The following is a 17,644-nucleotide window of genomic DNA, read 5'->3' on the forward strand; positions in this document are numbered from 1 at the left end:
TACTTGATTTTTGAGCTCCGATTCTGCCACTAATAACCAAGAGGCTTGTTTAAGCCTTCTAGAGTTCTGGAAAACATGATGTGCTAATTTAGAAATTCCATGCTCTGAAGATTATACACGAACCATATCGCTCAGGAGCCTCTGTGTAAGGATGCCTGAATTAAGGATTGTGGAAAGCCATGCATGAACTAGCAAATACCGTTGTGGAACTAGGGATGAGGTCACAAGTTTAAACCAGGAGATCGCCTAATTCTTTTGGTCAAGAACTTCGGACTGCATTGTGTCATCAAAAATAACACAACATGTGGGAAGGAGTCAGTACCACATGCAAGTTAGTCTTTCCAGCTCCTTACTCTAAAGAATCATTCCATGGGATCCACTTCAGCTCTGTCGGTCAGGCTCTGTCTTCTTTCTTTGTGTGCCAAACCATCTCTGGGCAAACACACAGAAAATATTTCTTCAGTGCTAGTGATAGGAATGTTCTGTACCAGATGCCATGGTGTCTATGTCAAAGTTCATCCTCTCGTCAGTGAGAAGCATAAAACCACCAAGAGTGGTTTCTAACAATAATTTTCAGGTTGCTGCAGCTCTTTGGAGCTTTACGTATGTTATCTGAATTGTTTTGGTAACAATTCTGCAAGACGGATGATGTGTATACATCGGTTGCTATTATTTCTATTATGCAGAAATTTATAGAAAATTTAGAAAAATAAAAATAAATTTAGAAAAAAAACCCAGAAAATTTAGATTCATTGAGGTTCAGAAACTTGTCTATGCTGTTTGGCTAAAGCTTGTGACCTACATCTTCTGATTTAAAATCTCATGTCCTTTAACACTGAGTTGTATTGAATTGAAATGACTGAAAATTAACATCATTTCAAAAGGTGCAGTAATAATTTTGGATATAGTTATTAAGGAGTTATCAGAGTGGGGTGTGTATTCTTGAAAATAGGGAACTTACTATAAATTCTAAAGAGGGACAAGGGTTTGGAAAAAAGGTATTTGTAGGAAGTAGAAAGAAATGAACAGGTACAGGGGCACCTGGGTGGCTCAGTTGGTTGAGCATCCTGACTCTCGGTTTCAGCTCAGGTCACGATTTCGCAGTTTGTGGGTTTGAGCCCCACGTCTGGCTTTGTGTTGGCAGTCAGGAGTCTGCTTGGGATTCTCTCTGTTCCCTCTCTCTTTGCTCCTTCCCTGCTTGTGCTCCCTCTCTCAAAATAAAATAAATACACTTAAAAAAAAAACAAATGAACAGTTACAAGTTGATGGCATGTTCAGTATACATTTGTATGTATACTTACAATTTAATTAAAAATGTGTATGAGAGTAATAGCTAACATTTGGTGACTACATACCAGATACCAGACACCTGATATGGATTATCTTGCTTAACATTCATAATCCCTGAGAGAGAAGATCTATTATTTGACTCTCTTTTATGGTCAAGAAAATGGATGTCAAAGAGGTTTCAGCCTAACCCACAATCCTAGGTATCAGAACTAGAACTCAGGTTGCCTGATTTCCCTAATACCACTTTGCAGAGCCACGGGGTCCAGAGAGGACTGCATTCTGGACGAGATAGGTATTTAGATAGTAAGGGGCCTATCTTAGCGTGGAAGGCCACCCTGTGGCAAGAAGTGTTTCAGGGAGGGTTTAATACCATTTGGTAACTATCGCTAGGTCTTCTGTTATTGCTGGTTCGAACTTCTCATTCCTGACCCTGGACGAAACTTCTTAAGCTCAGTAAATATGAAACCAGAGTAATGACGTTATTTCTTTCACAGAACGTCTGTGGACGAGCATCTCAGTGCAAATGCAATTCATTCCCCCTCACTACCATTTCCCTAATGTGGGAAGTCCTCTTGAAGATTTCCTCCAATCTTACACTTCCTTCCAGGGATTCAACTCCCACATTTACGTTCCTCTTAAACAAATTTCCCTTTTTGGCTCCAGATTTCTCTTGGCCCTCCGTGTAATTCTCACTAGATTTCCTTTTGTCTTTATCAAACTCAATGTGACTCAAATCGGGCTCATTAGCTACACCTGCTCCCTTAAATGCCCTTCAAAAGAGCTCCCAGAAGGTAACTTTGTTTCTCACCGTCTGTTTTTCTCCAGCCCCACTAGACAGCCTCTCCACAGACCAGGATACAAGACCATTGGCTCTTTATTGTTGACTTCTTTGTCCTCAAACTCCCCTTACTCACAATCCTGCTGCACTTGGCTAAAACATATTATTCATTCTTTAGTATTTTTCATCCTTTGGATCTCGTATTTCTGCTAAGAATGACTTCCAGTGATTTCTTTGGTAGATGTTAACTTAAAAACAACAACAACCTTCCTTATTAGCCAGTTTTAGTCATAACGTGCATTATATCTCTTATGGAACTCAAGTCAAGTTGTATCTTTCAGCTGGCCAACCAAGACAGCATTCATTTGGTTCTAGTGTTATTTTTCTCCCTGTTCAATCTCAACAATTCTTAACAGGCTTTCCTGAAGGTTTCAAATAAATCTCTTCCTCCTGTTGCATGTCATACTTCTGCCTTTAAGAACAAAACAAAACAAAAATGAAAACAAAGACAAAACCCCCCAAATAAACCGGTCCAAGCCAACAAACAAAAAAAACCCCACTCAAAGTCCACCTTCCAGGTTTGTCCTGACTTATTAGTATCCTATTTTTCCAATGGGTCAGAAAAATTCCCAGCCCCAAACTTCCTAATTTCCCTTTTGTTGTTTTTATTGATATGTATCCATTTTAAAGGATAGTTATCACCTCTATTGGATTGTAAATCTCCTTGAGGGCAGGAGAATGTGTCTAACCCCTAATAGGTACCCACACATTTATTAGTGAGCACTTCAACCTCTAGGGGGTCAATAAATACTTGTTGACTCACTGACTCTATAAATATAAACGGCAAAATAATCAGACATTCTGCTAGCACCTAATTTGCTCCCTGTAGGTAAGTGCGCCTCTTTGGTAGCATTGATTCAGGCCACCGGGGTTCCATTTAGTGAATTACAGCTGCCTGTGCTAACTGGTACCCTGGTGGCCTGAATGAGTTTAAGAGTCTCCCCAAATGAAGGACCTCTCCCCCGAGAGTGACTCTGAATCTTGTTGAATACCTAACCCAACCTTTATTTTCGTCCACAGCATTTTCCCTTTGAGACAAAGATTCCTTTGCCTTTGGGCCTTTTAGCCTTTTCACAAGTCAGAAACTCTCAAGTCATAAATGAATAAAAATGCACTCTGTTTACCATATCCTCGCTGTTTTTCATTTTTAAAAGAACGTATTGCTGAATTGCCCTGAATGCCAAGCAGGAAATTCACCATTTTCCTTGTAGCATTTTTTGTAAGTGAGCAGCTTTCCGACAGATCCAGCCGTCAACGGTGCCCTCCTACTGTTTGACTCACATTCAGAATTCATTTCTGTGTGCACCACAATACGAAAATTTTGCCAAGCGTTAGAGGAACATGTAGCATACTCCCTGGGTGTTTCTTCCTCAGGCCCAGGCTCCCAAAGCTTTTCTGTTTTGTGCAGTGTTCTCTACCAAACAATGATCCTTTATGCAGTTTGAAGAAACCTACGACAGCATATAGTTAATGGATGAATAGTTGCATTCCAGCAGGGAATCCCTGTCTTGGATCCTGAGGAATCTGGTCTCTTTTGTGAGGTGAGCTAAAAATTGGAAGCAGATTCTTAAGAAGTGGCTAGCTTCTGGACTGCAAAGATGGCCGAGTTCCCTATTCCCCAAACGGGGCTGAGATGCTTATGAATTTGAGGGGTTTGTGAATGATTCTGATCTTTGGTTAAAGCATTTGCCATAAGTAAGTTGGAGAAAGGCAATACTGCGCTCTGAGAATACCACTCCATCCGGGGTACAAGCGTCCTGGTGGCCTAGCCCTCCTTCTACGAGCCCCTCTGCAGTGCCTTTGAGCAACTGTAAGGCCCATTCCTCTGTCTCTTGAGAAGGGCATCCACGCTGGCTGCGGAGCCAAAATAACCCAGCTATTCCCAATGGCACTCCCTTCATCCTGCTGGGGAGTTATGTTACCTGCTTACCTTCCTTAAGATTTCCTTGGCTCCTGAACCAGTTTCCTTCCTTATATTTGGGGATTTCTTGGTTTCTCTGACTCTGCATCATTTCATTTGTACACTTATTTCTTACCAGCATGGCCTGCCCCTTCCTTCTCCTTGTAAACCTCAGCCAGAGGTGATGCTCTGTGGTTACTACTCCTTTCTGATTCATGGAGGAAACTGCTAATTGCACAATACCCAGTGCCCGACATCATTCGTCTATTGAACTCCTATTTATATGAGGCCTTTCCCAATAGTGAACGTCACTATTTATTGAACACCTCTGGGCCAGGCACTATACTGGGTGCTTTTCATGTTGCTCTTATTTAATGTCCTCATGAAGACGTCCAGGCCAAGTGAGACAAAGTAACTTGGTAAGATTGTCATAGGTAGTGAGAGACAGAGCCAGGAGTTTTACAAAGCGCAGTATTTCTGGAGCCAGAATTTATTATTCACTACAGTGCCATGTTCCTTATTTGACACTTTTCTCCCCTTTAATTGTGTTCTCTGTTTTCTCATTGTACTTACACACACACACACACACACACACACACACACAGTCATGCACATCTGTAGCCTGGCTCTATAATACCATTGATACCTTTTGTTATATATGGCTATTATTAATATTTTTAATTTTCCTCCACTGGTTTCAATTGGATTTTTAAATGTTTATTTATTTTTGAGAGAGAGAGAGAGAGAGAGAGAGAGAGACCATGAACAGGGGAGGGTCAGAGAGAGAGGGAGACACAGAATCCAAAGCAGGCTTCAGTCTCTGAGCCGTCAGCACAGAGCCCAATGTGGGACTTGAACCTACAGACCGTGAGATCATGACCTGAGCTGATGTCGGACACTTAACTGACTGAGCCGTCCTGGTGCCCCCTTCACTAATTTCAGAGAGTAGAGTTTGAGTCTTTTTATCTTTCTGTCTCTCCCCCTCCTCAACTCCAAGCCTGGAACCAAGTAATTGCTCAATAAATGGTGAGGATAATATTGGTTTGGTAGAGACATCATTTTGGAAATAATTTTTTTCTCCCAAGGTATAGGAAATAAATTTTAATTTACAGAAGTTTATTCAAGTTTCCACCACTACTGTGGTATTATGGCTTGCGATTTTGGCACGCCTAAGGGGAATATTTCTAGACTAGTTGGCAATTTACAATTATTCTCTCTTTAGATGCAATGTTAGCTAATCAATCGCACATTAAAATAAAGGATTTGTATGACTAGCCTTGTTTAAAATATTTCTGGGTTGCAAAGATCGGTACAATATAAACACACCAACATCATTTTTAGCAGCATTTTAAGCAAAAAGCCTGAAGGAAGGCTTTACTTCATGGCGATGCTCTAAATGAAAGCATCGGACCAGAGCTCCTATAAAGCCTGTTCTCTCTGCCTTTTTGACTTTAAACACATTCTAGGGATTTGACATGTATGAAGATGATATGTCTTCACAGCATGTCCAAAGAGGTTCATATAGTTTTTCTTAGTTTAGAAGATATTACTAAAAGGGACAGTGGTGTTTTAACTTAGTATAAAGAAAATGTATTTCTGATACTAATCACCTACGTGACAATGTGCTTTTGGTCACAAGGACATGACAAGAAAGTGCTGGTGGCCCAGTATAACTTTCACTTCTGCTGCCAGAAGCACCACAGGAAGGAGTGTCACTGGAATAATTGTCATTTTTACAAAAATCACAAGACTTCTTAAACGTGCCGTGTGGTGGCCATGTTGTCTGAATTCAAGTGTTCTTTCTAATTTTTTTTCTGTTTCTCTTTGTTGTAATTTCCATCTCTAGATTTTCTCTTTTGTTCATGCTAGATTTAGGTGTAAAAAAGAACCCCAAATCCAAAATAATGGATGGAGGATGGGAAAACATAAGATGATTATTGCTAGACTGTATCACATATTATATAAAGTCAGAGTCTCAGCAATTTATTTGGCTGTGTCAGGGTGCTTGCTTAGGGAGCTGGAGATCTAGATTTTCATTCCATCAACAGCTCTTGCTGTCAATTAATTAGAATATATATTCCTATTAATTCAAGGCTGTGCAATGCCTTCTTCATGCACACTGCAAACATTTCCATGAAATTGCATCTGTCCTCGGTTATACCATGCAGAGCTCCCGCCCTGAAATCCACTTTTTCTTTCTCAATCGACATGTTGTATGCCTGCCAAGTCGTACAGATGCTTTTTGGATTGGAGATGTTCCTGTTTTTAATAATATTTTTAAATGTTGAGAATATAGATATTAATGTGATCTCTTTACAAACACTGGTACGTAAAACCCATTTACCAGATAAGGAAATTAGGTCACCTATGATTTGGCTATCCTACGCAAACCAAATGGTTAGCTATCTTTTAACAATGGATTTTCCTCCAATGGCTATAGTTACTTCACAGGAATAAAAGCCCCATGTCCACTTCTGAATACTCTAGACAGCTTGAAAATAGAAGTGCTAAACCCATTACTTCCTCAAACCTGCATTTCCTTATGGAATTCTGTCCCTCAGCTAATGGCATTTCAATATACCCTGTTGCCTCAGTTAGGACTCTTAAAGTCATCCTTGACTTATGTCCCTTATTTCCCATGTCCAATTGATCATCAGACCTGTCAGTTCTCCCTCAGAAATGTCCTCTGGCTAAAGTCCCTTTTTATCATCCTCATGGCCACTGGCTTAGACCCTCATCATTTTTGTTTGGAGTATTCATACAGCCTCCTATCTGATCTCCCTGGCATCTATCTTCCTCCCCTCGAGTTCATTCTTCACCTGGACACCAAAATGATCTTCCTGAAAACAATTCTCATCAAGTTACTCCTCTTTTTAAAGACCTCAGCTGGAGTCCACTTGTTCCCAGGATGAACACTAAACTCCCAAACTGGACCTATAAGGCTTTTGGCAATTAAGCATCGGCTTCTTCAGTTAGAGTTCTTGGCATTTGCTGCATGGATTTTCATCTCTCATTCCATTCCTAAACACTCATATCACACTCTGACATTAATTAACTATATTAATTTATGCCTTTGCACATGTTTTCCAACAGCCGACGATGTTTCTTTTTTCCTTCACTGCTTGCCAAACTCGTAAGACCCTTTTTTTATTTAAGACCCTGCAAATATCGTCTCCTCTTGAAGTCTTTCCTGACACTGGCAAAACCATTCTTACCGTGCTCTAGAATTTCTCATCATGCCAATAATACTCCTATTACAACATTTACTGCTTTGTATTTTAATGATCTGTTAACAGGTCTTGTCGTAAACTCTTTGGGGAGAAGATTCTTCCTATACCTGATTCCTATTTGAATTTGCCAAGTACAAGGATGTTTAATAAATGCTGCATGAATGAATGAAGGATCCATATTGATCTTTTCCCCAAACCAAATGATATTTTTACTATAAGTGCTTCTACTATAACATGATATATGCTTTCCTAAAAATTCGATCTTCTGTAAAAACAAAACAAATGCAAACAATAAAAAGGGCTCACTGGGCAGACCACTGAGAACCTCATGCAATTTGTAATCAGAGCATAATAAGAACCATATTTGGTATCTGAGCTAAATTGGATCTCCCTGGCATGCAGTCTTCCTCAGTGTGACTGGATATGGTCATAGCAGATATCAATAACAAACAGGAATAACAGAACGGAGATGCTGATAACACTTGGGTTAATTCGGGAGGAGTTGGTAAGATAAGGTAGATGGAAATGGAGTCCGAGGCCAATGGGGTGGTTGCTAAGGTGGGCACTGGGACATTGCAACCTGCCACAAGCCAGGCTGGGGAAGCACCTCTTTGGGGAGGGAGCAGAAAGTGCAAACACTCACTTTTAATTTTCCAAAAGTGTATACTGCAGCCTTAAAAAGGGTTGCTGTTGGGGCGCCTGGGTGGCTCAGTCGGTTAAGCGTCCAACTTCAGCTCAGGTCACGATCTCGCGGTCTGTGAGTTCGAGCCCCGTGTCGGGCTCTGGGCTGATGGCTCAGAGCCTGGAGCCTGCTTCCGATTCTGTGTCTCCCTCTCTCTCTGCCCCTACCCCGTTCATGCTCTGTCTCTCTCTGTCTCAAAAATAAATAAAGGTTAAAAAAATTAAAAAAAAAAAAAAGGGTTGCTGTGACTGTTTCAATAGCCATGCTGGGGAACTTTTTCTTTCCTGCAGAAAGTTATAATTCTTCTCTTGCTATATTTGGGTTCCCTTTGTCTACCAATATTTGCCTATTGAAACAAAGTGACTTCCACATTGCACCAACACCCCCCCCCCACTTATCTATTACATTCTCCTGTTTATCAATTACATATGAGCTAAATCACATTGTAACTATGGGCATTCCAGCAAAGCCGACAGTATTCATATATTTGCATTGTTTAATTATCTAATGACCCTTATCTTGTCTTTCCAATGAAATGCTACAGCTAATTCTTTCAAGATAGAGACTGTATGTAATATTGAAAGAATCTGAAGTCTTTTCAGCTTTTGACATCAATTTCTTTGAGTAGCAGATGCTATTTTTTCCAGCCATTCGTTTGTTGACTCTCAAATCCATTCTCTGCTCTGTCCCTCTCTACACTTCTCAACTTGTCTTCCCAAATGGCTTCTGCAGAGTTTTTTGTCAACGGTAGGCACAGGTGGAAGGCTGGCAGGCAGTGGGAGAGAAGCCAGAGAGTTCTCCTCCTAGTTCTTTGCCTTGGACTTCCATTTCTGGCAATGGCTACCTTCCTTCGGTGGCCCTTGCTCCTGTAGGATTGTTTCTCCCTTCATGGTCTGTGTTCCCACAAGACAATTCTCAGCTGGGACTCTAGCTCCCACTAGTCAGCCTTAGCTTTTGAGCTCTAGGAACAATACTTCCTCTTCCTGATCCTTAGAGATGGCAGAGGCTTCCTGCTGTTACTAATTTCTGGGTTGCTTCGTTGTTCCCTGTCTGGAGCCTCAGCTCTTCCATCAGCATGTTACCATTTTCTTGTATTTAATTACCCTCCTGTGAACGATCTAAAGTGTGTTTTTCTGCCTGATTCTATATGCTGTTAAAAATAATGTAGAATAAAATGAGATGGGCTATCGGTGCCCCTCGCCCAACTTGTTAGGTAGAATAAAAATCACCTTGACTTTATCCCCCCGTACGAAGACAATAGCCCTAATGTGTCACTGGGAATGTTAAATGAGGTCTTGTGAAAAATTTGCCAAATATCAAGAAGGCACCCTGACTACACTTTTTTAAAAAAAAATTTTTTTAACGTTTATTTATTTTTGAGACAGAGAGAGACAGAGCATGAACGGGGGAGGGTCAGAGAGAGAGGGAGACACAGAATCTGAGACAGGCTCCAGGCTCTGAGCAGTCAGCACAGAGCCCAACGCGGGGATCGAACTCACATACCGCGAGATCGTGACCTGAGCCAAAGTCGGACGCTTAACCGACTGAGCCACCCAGGCACCCTGACCCTGACTACACTTTTGTACTGAGACGTTCCTATCCTCTACAGCAGAGGCTGTGGAACTATACTACTGATGGTAATTGAGGACACAGTCCTGGTGACTGTGCCCAAGATTATCACACCGAAGGCTCATTTCCCCAGTTTTTGTTTCAGCAGACAATTGACAGGGAAAAGGATTTGAATGTCCTGAAAATTCCAAAATGTCTCTGGCCTTCATTCCCAAACAGTTCGCAGGAAACAACAAAAACTTCAATTAAACCTGGAAACAAGCAAGTTCCAAATCCTTGAGGACTGTCGAAATAAAAAGTACCACCCCAATGGGGGTGGGGGAGGGAAGGAACTGGCTTAGTAAATACACATACTTAGTAAATACACACAGAGGTTAATATCTCCCAAAAAACATAACTGTTGATGTTTTCAGGAGAATAGGAGGATGGGAATTTCATGCCCCCACCTAATGTGTGCTATTGCGACTAATCCAACTTTTATTGACAAAAAAGGTACAGAAGCTGTAATCACACAGGCTAAGGAAAGAATAATGCAGCTCTTTTGAGTCAGGATTAAGTTGTGTTGGTTGATGGGTTTGGAAAAACAATATTATACTTGGCTTCTAGATAAATACTGCAGAGACCTCTTGTAAATCTTCCAGTAATTTTTCGTAATCCTTCTCAAGTAGTAAAATCATTGCTGTGAGGCAGACAGGAGAGGAATCCACAAATAAGACATCTGTTATTGTTATATCAATGATGATATATGCCCAACTCTGAAATAACAACATTTAACAAGAAATGGAACCTTATCCAAAATGAGATCTCACTCACTTCCATGACTTCATTTGCTACATTAATAAGAGTAAACTGAAGTTTATAATTGGGTGATCTTATCTATTAGCATTAGTAATATATCACAGGTATAGGGCTTTATATTTTAGATTAATGGAATTCAAAACATTGGAAAAGTTCTATGCTAGCATACAGCATGCATAGACAGATGATGATACAGTGCGTAAACAAAAAATAAACTATTTGCTTCTTGTGATATATGTCATATGTTTTTTATATTTTGCACCTCCCACAAATTTTCAGTGTGTTATAAGTTTAAGATATTGTCACAACAATCTATTGAAACAACAATGAAAGAACGTTAAGGTTTGTAATGCTTTCGTGAGACTCATAATATTATGAGTCTTCATATTTAAAATGAATGTTTAGAAAAATAATGTATTACTTGAAACCAACACATTTTTCTAACATACAGGTGAAAAATGAATTAAATTCTAAACTCCAAAGGCTATGTCACCATATGTTTGGAGAATTCTTAAGAACCCCAAAGTAGAACTTTGGCAAGTGGAACAGGCAATTATTTGCCAACACCAGATTTATGTGCAACTCCTAAGAATCTTAAACAGAATCTTTTTTAAATGCCTTCAAACCACATCCAGGAATGTCTTGTTTCTTACTTTTATTTCCATTGTCCTTGTTTGACTTCTGTACTTCACGTCCTGTTGAAACAAACGTTTGCTCACCTTTGAATCTGGAAGGTAGCAACTCTCTAATTTCCCCCGATTGCTCTGTAAGTCTCATGCTCCACAATGCACACAGAAGAAAAGGCCTTGCTCTGCTCTCCTGCAGATTTCCAGCTCAAACTGTGCTTAATCTTTTTCCAGGCTTTGCTAAAACTAGTGACTAAGCCAAAGTTAGAATGTTGTGTGAATCTGCTTAGAAAATAGGTGTTAGAGACAAGTAGGAAACATTTAGGCCCCTCCACATTAGCCACCACTGACTATGGCAGACTTTTTGGAGCTCCCTCTTTCTTAGGCTTTCATTTCTACTTTTGTGAGCTCTACTTAAGACCCTCACCATATTTTTAAAGCAGACTATACTATTGTATTGTATCTTGGAGAAGAAATAATATTTTCTCTCTATGAACTCATGAAGAACATCCATTTTGAACTCTTATTAGGCCCTCTTTTCAAAGTGTGTTTTCTTTTTAATGTGTGTATGTTTCTTGATTAATATTAAATACTCATCAGCTTGGATTCTTTTTTTTTCCAAAAAAGGTATTTAGCCATTATTGAGGAGCCTCAGGGCATATATGACATGAAGCTACCTAACCACTACTCAATAGAGAAATTATTAGCCTTTACCTTAGTCAATCCTGTTAGGCATATAGATATATGTAAGAACTGAGGATTTTCAACTTTAAGCTCCATTCTCCTCAATCCTTGGGCTCAAATCTTAAGAACTGCAAAAAACATGAACAGATTATGCCTCATCAGGGAGTCTGATCTAGAATTAGTCCTGCTTCTGTAAGATCTCTGAGACCTGCTGCTGTAAGATTAGTTCTGGTACTCAAATATCCCCTAAAATCAAAGCTTCCCTTCATCTTTCGGTGTCTATTCAGTAAGTACAAACAGATATCTTCTTGGGTTTTCAGATAAGCATTTTAAGATCTGGTAAGCATTGGCTTTCTGCCTTAGGTCCCAGACCACTGACAGAGATACCTTGTTTGCCTCTGCCAGCCACCTTTCCCAGGGACTAGACCTTTCTCTGCTACCTCTAACACCTGGACTGGTCCTGATCTTTTCTTTTTAAAAAAAATTTTTTTAACGCTTATTTATTATTGAGAGACAGAGAGACACAGAGAGTGAGCAGGGGAGGGGTAGAGAGAGGGGGAGACACAGAATCTGAAGCAGGCTCCAGGCTCTGAGCGGTCAGCACAGAGCCTGACGCGAGGCTCAGACTCACAAACTGTGAGATCATGACCTAAGTCCAAGTCGGTCGCCTAGCCAACTGACCCACCCAGGCGCCCCGGTCCTGATCTTTAAATAGACAGAAACCCCAAAACATGACATTGGTGCGTGCTGAGTTTGAGAATCACAAAAGTCTGGACACTCTAGTCGCTGTCCTCACCGGCCAGATGAACCCTATGGATACAGATGCTAATTTGCACTGCTGGGTACTTCCCTCAGTGGCCAGCTCCACTGCTGGGCCAGCTTCTCATCTTCAGTATCAACTTTCTCCTGCTTCTTCCTTTTTGCCTACCACCTGCTGACGTCTTAATATGCTCCATAGACCAAGCCATACAAATTTGTCAACTTTCACTGGTTTCAACAGGTTAGGTTTTGTCTTTATGAGACAAAATCATGAGTTATTAAAAGAAGGTCTGAGGAGTTTTATTATTATTCCCTCAAAAATTCAGAGGTTTGTTGAACCTCTAAAAAGTACTATCTCAGGAAGTACGAGGAGACAGAGAACCACAAGACTTTGTCTTGAAAATGTTTACATTCTCATTGGATAGACACTCATATTTGTGCGCGCGCACACACACACACACACACACACACACACACACACACACACATACACTACACAAGGCAATGTAAATGCCAAGTGAATCACACTAACCACAAGAGTCAGCTAAGAGAGAGAGATGACTCTGGTGTGGGCTGGCTGGGGAAGGCATTAATGCAGGAGATAGAACACAGAGTATCAAAGAAAGCAGCAGAGACTGGTGTGTAGGAGAAAAGGAAAAGAACAGCAAAAGTTGGAGAAACACCATGAGCGAAAGCCTGAAGGCAGGCCAGCATCATTGGAATTGAGAATTTAGGAAGGAAATCACGAGGAAAAGATTTCTTACTTTTTAATCAGTCTCAGTTGGAAGGGGAGGAGCTTTCCCAAGGCAATCGGAAAATTGGGAAGGGCTTTCTGGTCTCCAAGTTTCGGGAGTAACGTGCCATATTAGCGGCAGCCATGGGTGGGAGAAACAGGTGACTCTGCTAATGGCACTAAAAGGAACCCCAGGGGCGCCTGGGTGGCTCAGTCGGTAAAAGCGGCCGACTTCGGCTCAGGTCACGATCTCGCGGTCCATGAGTTTGAGCCCCGTGTCAGGCTCTGTGCTGATGGCTCAGAGCCTGGAGCCTGTTTCAGATTCTGTGTCTCCCTCTCTCTGACCCTCCCCCGTTCATGCTCTGTCTCTCTCTGTCTCAAAAATAAATAAATGTTAAAAAAAAAATTAAAAAAAAATAAAAAAGAAAAGGAACCCCAGAAGTGATGCTTTTGATTTAGCTCATTCTGTAAAGGCAGAGATTGGCCCTTTCCCACCTCCACTCGCACCCCGCCCCGCCCCCCCAGGCTTCTCACCCAAGAGAGGCTTACTTTTCCCAACGAGGCGATCCTTGCACATTGCCATTGCATTTTGTACGTGGTGTGTAGACATGTTGGAGAAACGGGCGAAGGAACTTGTCTTGGGTATGGTATCTGTGCTCTCCCTCATGAAGGAAAACCTTGATTCAGATTGCTTTACTTAGTACTCTGAGCATTATGAAACCTTGCTTTGGAAATCGTGCAGAACAGAAACTCTGGAACTGGAGTGTCATGTGCAGCGCTTAGAGAAGTGGAGGTTATATACCCTCCCATCTTGACTCTATCCCTTGTGTCCTACTTTTCTGTTCATCACTCCTTCCTCAGCTGCTCAAGGCTGATACAGTGTCTCTCGCTCATGTCTGCCTTCCCAAAGGAGTCCCTCCATGTCAAAATCTCCCCTTTCCACCACCCTATCTGCAACTCTCCTAGTCTTAATAGCACAAAATACATGGCATTTGCTGAGGGCGGAATCTGGAACTGGCACACCTCCGTAGAGAAACATCAATGATTCAATATGAATGTAGAGTGACGCGTCCGATCTCTCTGACCATCTGTTTCCTCGTTTATAGAATGGGGGTAAATACTTACGATATAGATCCATTTTAAGATTACAGATAAGGAAACTGAGGCTCAGAAACTTGCCTCTGGACACACACAGTGAAAATGTGCTGAGCCCAGATTCTGGCTCATGGGATGTGACAAAATCTTGTGTGTATCTTACTCTACTGGGCTACAGCATGAGAACCTCAGGCCCCTATGGAGGGGTAAGGGCCATGAGACTTTCTTAGTGTATAAGGTTGCCAGATAAAGTGCAGGATGCCATTTAAACTGGAATTTGGGGTCAACAATGAATAATTAATAGTACAAGTACATACTAAATATTGCATGGGATGTGCTTGTACTTTATTATTCATTGTTTACTTGAAATTCTAATTGAACTGAACTTTACCTGGATGTTTTGTGTTTTTTCCCCTAAATCTGGCAATCTTACTGCTGGTACTCTATAAATCACAACATACAGACAACTGCTAAAGTTTAAGGAATGTGGTCCTTGAGGCAAAAAAGGAAGTAAACTCTTATTACCAAGCCATTGCTTGTCAGAACTGGAAAGGAGCATAAAGGTCACCCAGTCCTCACTTCACCAATGAGTAAACTGAAGATCAGGGTGGGGAAATGACTTGCAAAAAATCACAGGGGCTATAAAGAGACCAGATTTAAAGTCTGGGTTCCATTGTCATTGTTGAATGCTTTATCCACCACACTTAGGGCTGTTGAAAAGTTGCGAATAAACCTAAGCTTTGATGATGAAGGAAAGAGGGCTGCCTTATGCATTGTAGGGGCTTAATAACTATTTTGTCCAAGAGGACAATTTAATCCTGATCTGGCACTTGGTGCCATGCTTTACATGGAAAAGGCACACTAGTAAAGCTTGTTAATAATGGTACATGTCACGCGTATATACAATAGTATAATCATAAACACACACACATATTCATTCTTAGGACTTGAGAGAATATATACAATAGTATAATCATAAACACACACACATATTCATTCTTAGGACTTGAGAGAATATGTGAATATCTCCCAAGTGGATTATTAGATGCCCTTGGGAATTATGACACTAAACCAGGTCAACCAACTTTTTCTATTCCTGAAGTCTGTAGTAGCTAATGGAGACACTGGGGCTTCATAGCGTCTAAGTTAGGGGGAAGAAGAAACTTCAGAGCTATGCTATTAAAAACAGTTTCTGCTAGCCACAAATGGATATTGAGCACATGAAAGGTGATTAGTTCTAACTGAGATGGGCTAAAAGTATAGATTACACACTATATGTCAAAGACAATATAAAAAATGTGAAATGTGAAATACAAAGATAATTTTTTTATATTAGTTGTATTTTTAAATATCTTTGATATATTGGGTTAAATCAAATATATGATTTTTTAAAGTTTATTTATTTATTTTGAGAGAGAGAGAAAGAGAGAGAGACACACAGAGAGAATCCCAAGCAGGTCTGCACTGTCAGTGAAGAGCCTGTTATGGGGCTCAAACTCACTAACTGTGAGATCATGATGTGAGCCAAAGTCAGACACTTAAGCCACCCAGGTGCCCCAAATCGAATATATTACTAAAATACATTTCACCTTTTTAAAAAAAATGTTCATTCATTTTTGAAAGAGAGAAAGACAAAGCATGAGTGGGGGAGGGGCAGGAAGAGAGGGACACACAGAATCTGAAGCAGGCTCCAGGCTCCGAGCTGTCAGCACAGAGCCCGACGCAGGGCTCTAACCCACAAACTATGAGATCATGATCTGAGCCGAAGTCGGACGCTTAACTGACTTGAGCCACCCAGCTGCCCCAATTTCACCTGTTATTTAAGCTTACTTTTTTACTATGGCTTTGGAAAATTTTAAATGATGTGAGTGCATTAGATTTTATTTCTATTGGATAGCACTATCCCAAAGTATTCACTGTTTGTTTAAATAGTAAAAAGTAGAGTAGGATCCACCCCCCCCCATCTTGCCATCTTTCTATGATAATATTTATTTAACTCATTTATTTGCTTCATTGAAGATTTATGAAATTGTTTTGAAAAGTGCAAACCATTATGGAAATATAAAATATCTTTATAGTCATTATTGTTCTTAAAAAAGAAAATAGCTGGCTGTTGGATTTTCTTTTCCACACTCAGCAAACACTGGGCTCAGGCTGCTTACTTCTTTCGGGCAAGTCACTTAGGCTTAGTTCAATTAAATGCCTCTGTTTCCTCATCCACAACCAGAGATCTCCGAAAGGGAAGGCCTATTCCCAACACCCGTGGGGTACAGGACTGCCAGAACAATGAATAATGTGGCCCCATTGTTGCTGACAGATGGGAATCATTCACTTCTTAGGGTATGTGTTTTTGAAATGCTTTTGAGTTCACGCCCCCATTGCGGCTGTTGCCATGGTCATGTGCTTTACGATGTTAGCCCCTTGGCCCTTACTCTGCCTTCCCAGGAAAGAAAGAACCTTGCTGCAAATTTCACAATTGTAAAAATATTTCACTAGTCAGTGCCTTTGTAATCTCTTCTTGTATTTCCCGTTAAACATGGGTAATTCGTAGATACAGATAATAAAAGCTATCAGATATAGGGGAGGCACGATCTGATTCCACTTCATTAGAAAGTGCCCTAAGAAAACCTTGTGCATTGGAAGCTGCATGCTACAGTCCTCCCTTGTTCTGGCAATTATAAGTTTTAAACTCTTGCTTTTTGGCACAGAAGCTCTTTTGCATTTTTTTTTTTCGGTTAGTGGCAAAAGCCAAAATGTCTCCTTGTGATGTCAGCTTATGCCTGGTAGAAGAAAAGATGAATATTTTGGAGGACTTTTTTTTTTTTTTTTTTTTTTTGCCATTTCAACCTCATCTTTGTTAGTGCATCTGCACTCCACCTGACCTTTCTTGGTTCTGTTTTTAATTCTCCTCATATACCAGCTTTTAGTGGAGACTGTGTGCTTTAAGTAATGAAGGTCAAATTTCTGAGCCCTTGTATGCTCACCCAATGATTTCTAGCCCTCTTTAATCCTTCCCTACACCAACTGCTGCAGTAATGAGGGGCAAGGGGTGGCTGAGGATTGAGGTCATGAGCTTTCAGTTTGTAGTTATATATTTCTCCGTGCTTACGTAGAGCAGCTCCTCTCAGTTTCCTAGAGGTGGGTAAAAAAAGAAAGGAGAAGAGGAAAGAAGTCACCGAATCCCATTACAGTCTATTGATATTGTTTGTGTGGGTCATTTCCTGCTGCATTATGCATCTTTTTTAGTGAAGGGAAGGAGAAGCTCTTGTAGGTCATTCAAAAGAACGCCTCCCATCCGAGTATCCCTGAGGAGTGGTGCCACTGGGCCATCCAGAAGAAGCCGTGGTCTTGCCCAAAAGGGTCAAAGCACAAGGGAAGTTTCCTACTGACAAAAGAGTCACCGAACCAACCTCCTGTTTTCCTTAAAGGCATTTTTTCTG

Source organism: Panthera onca, chromosome B3 (assembly GCF_046562875.1).
Source record: "Panthera onca isolate mPanOnc1 chromosome B3, mPanOnc1 haplotype 2, whole genome shotgun sequence".
Lineage (NCBI taxonomy): Eukaryota > Metazoa > Chordata > Mammalia > Carnivora > Felidae > Panthera > Panthera onca.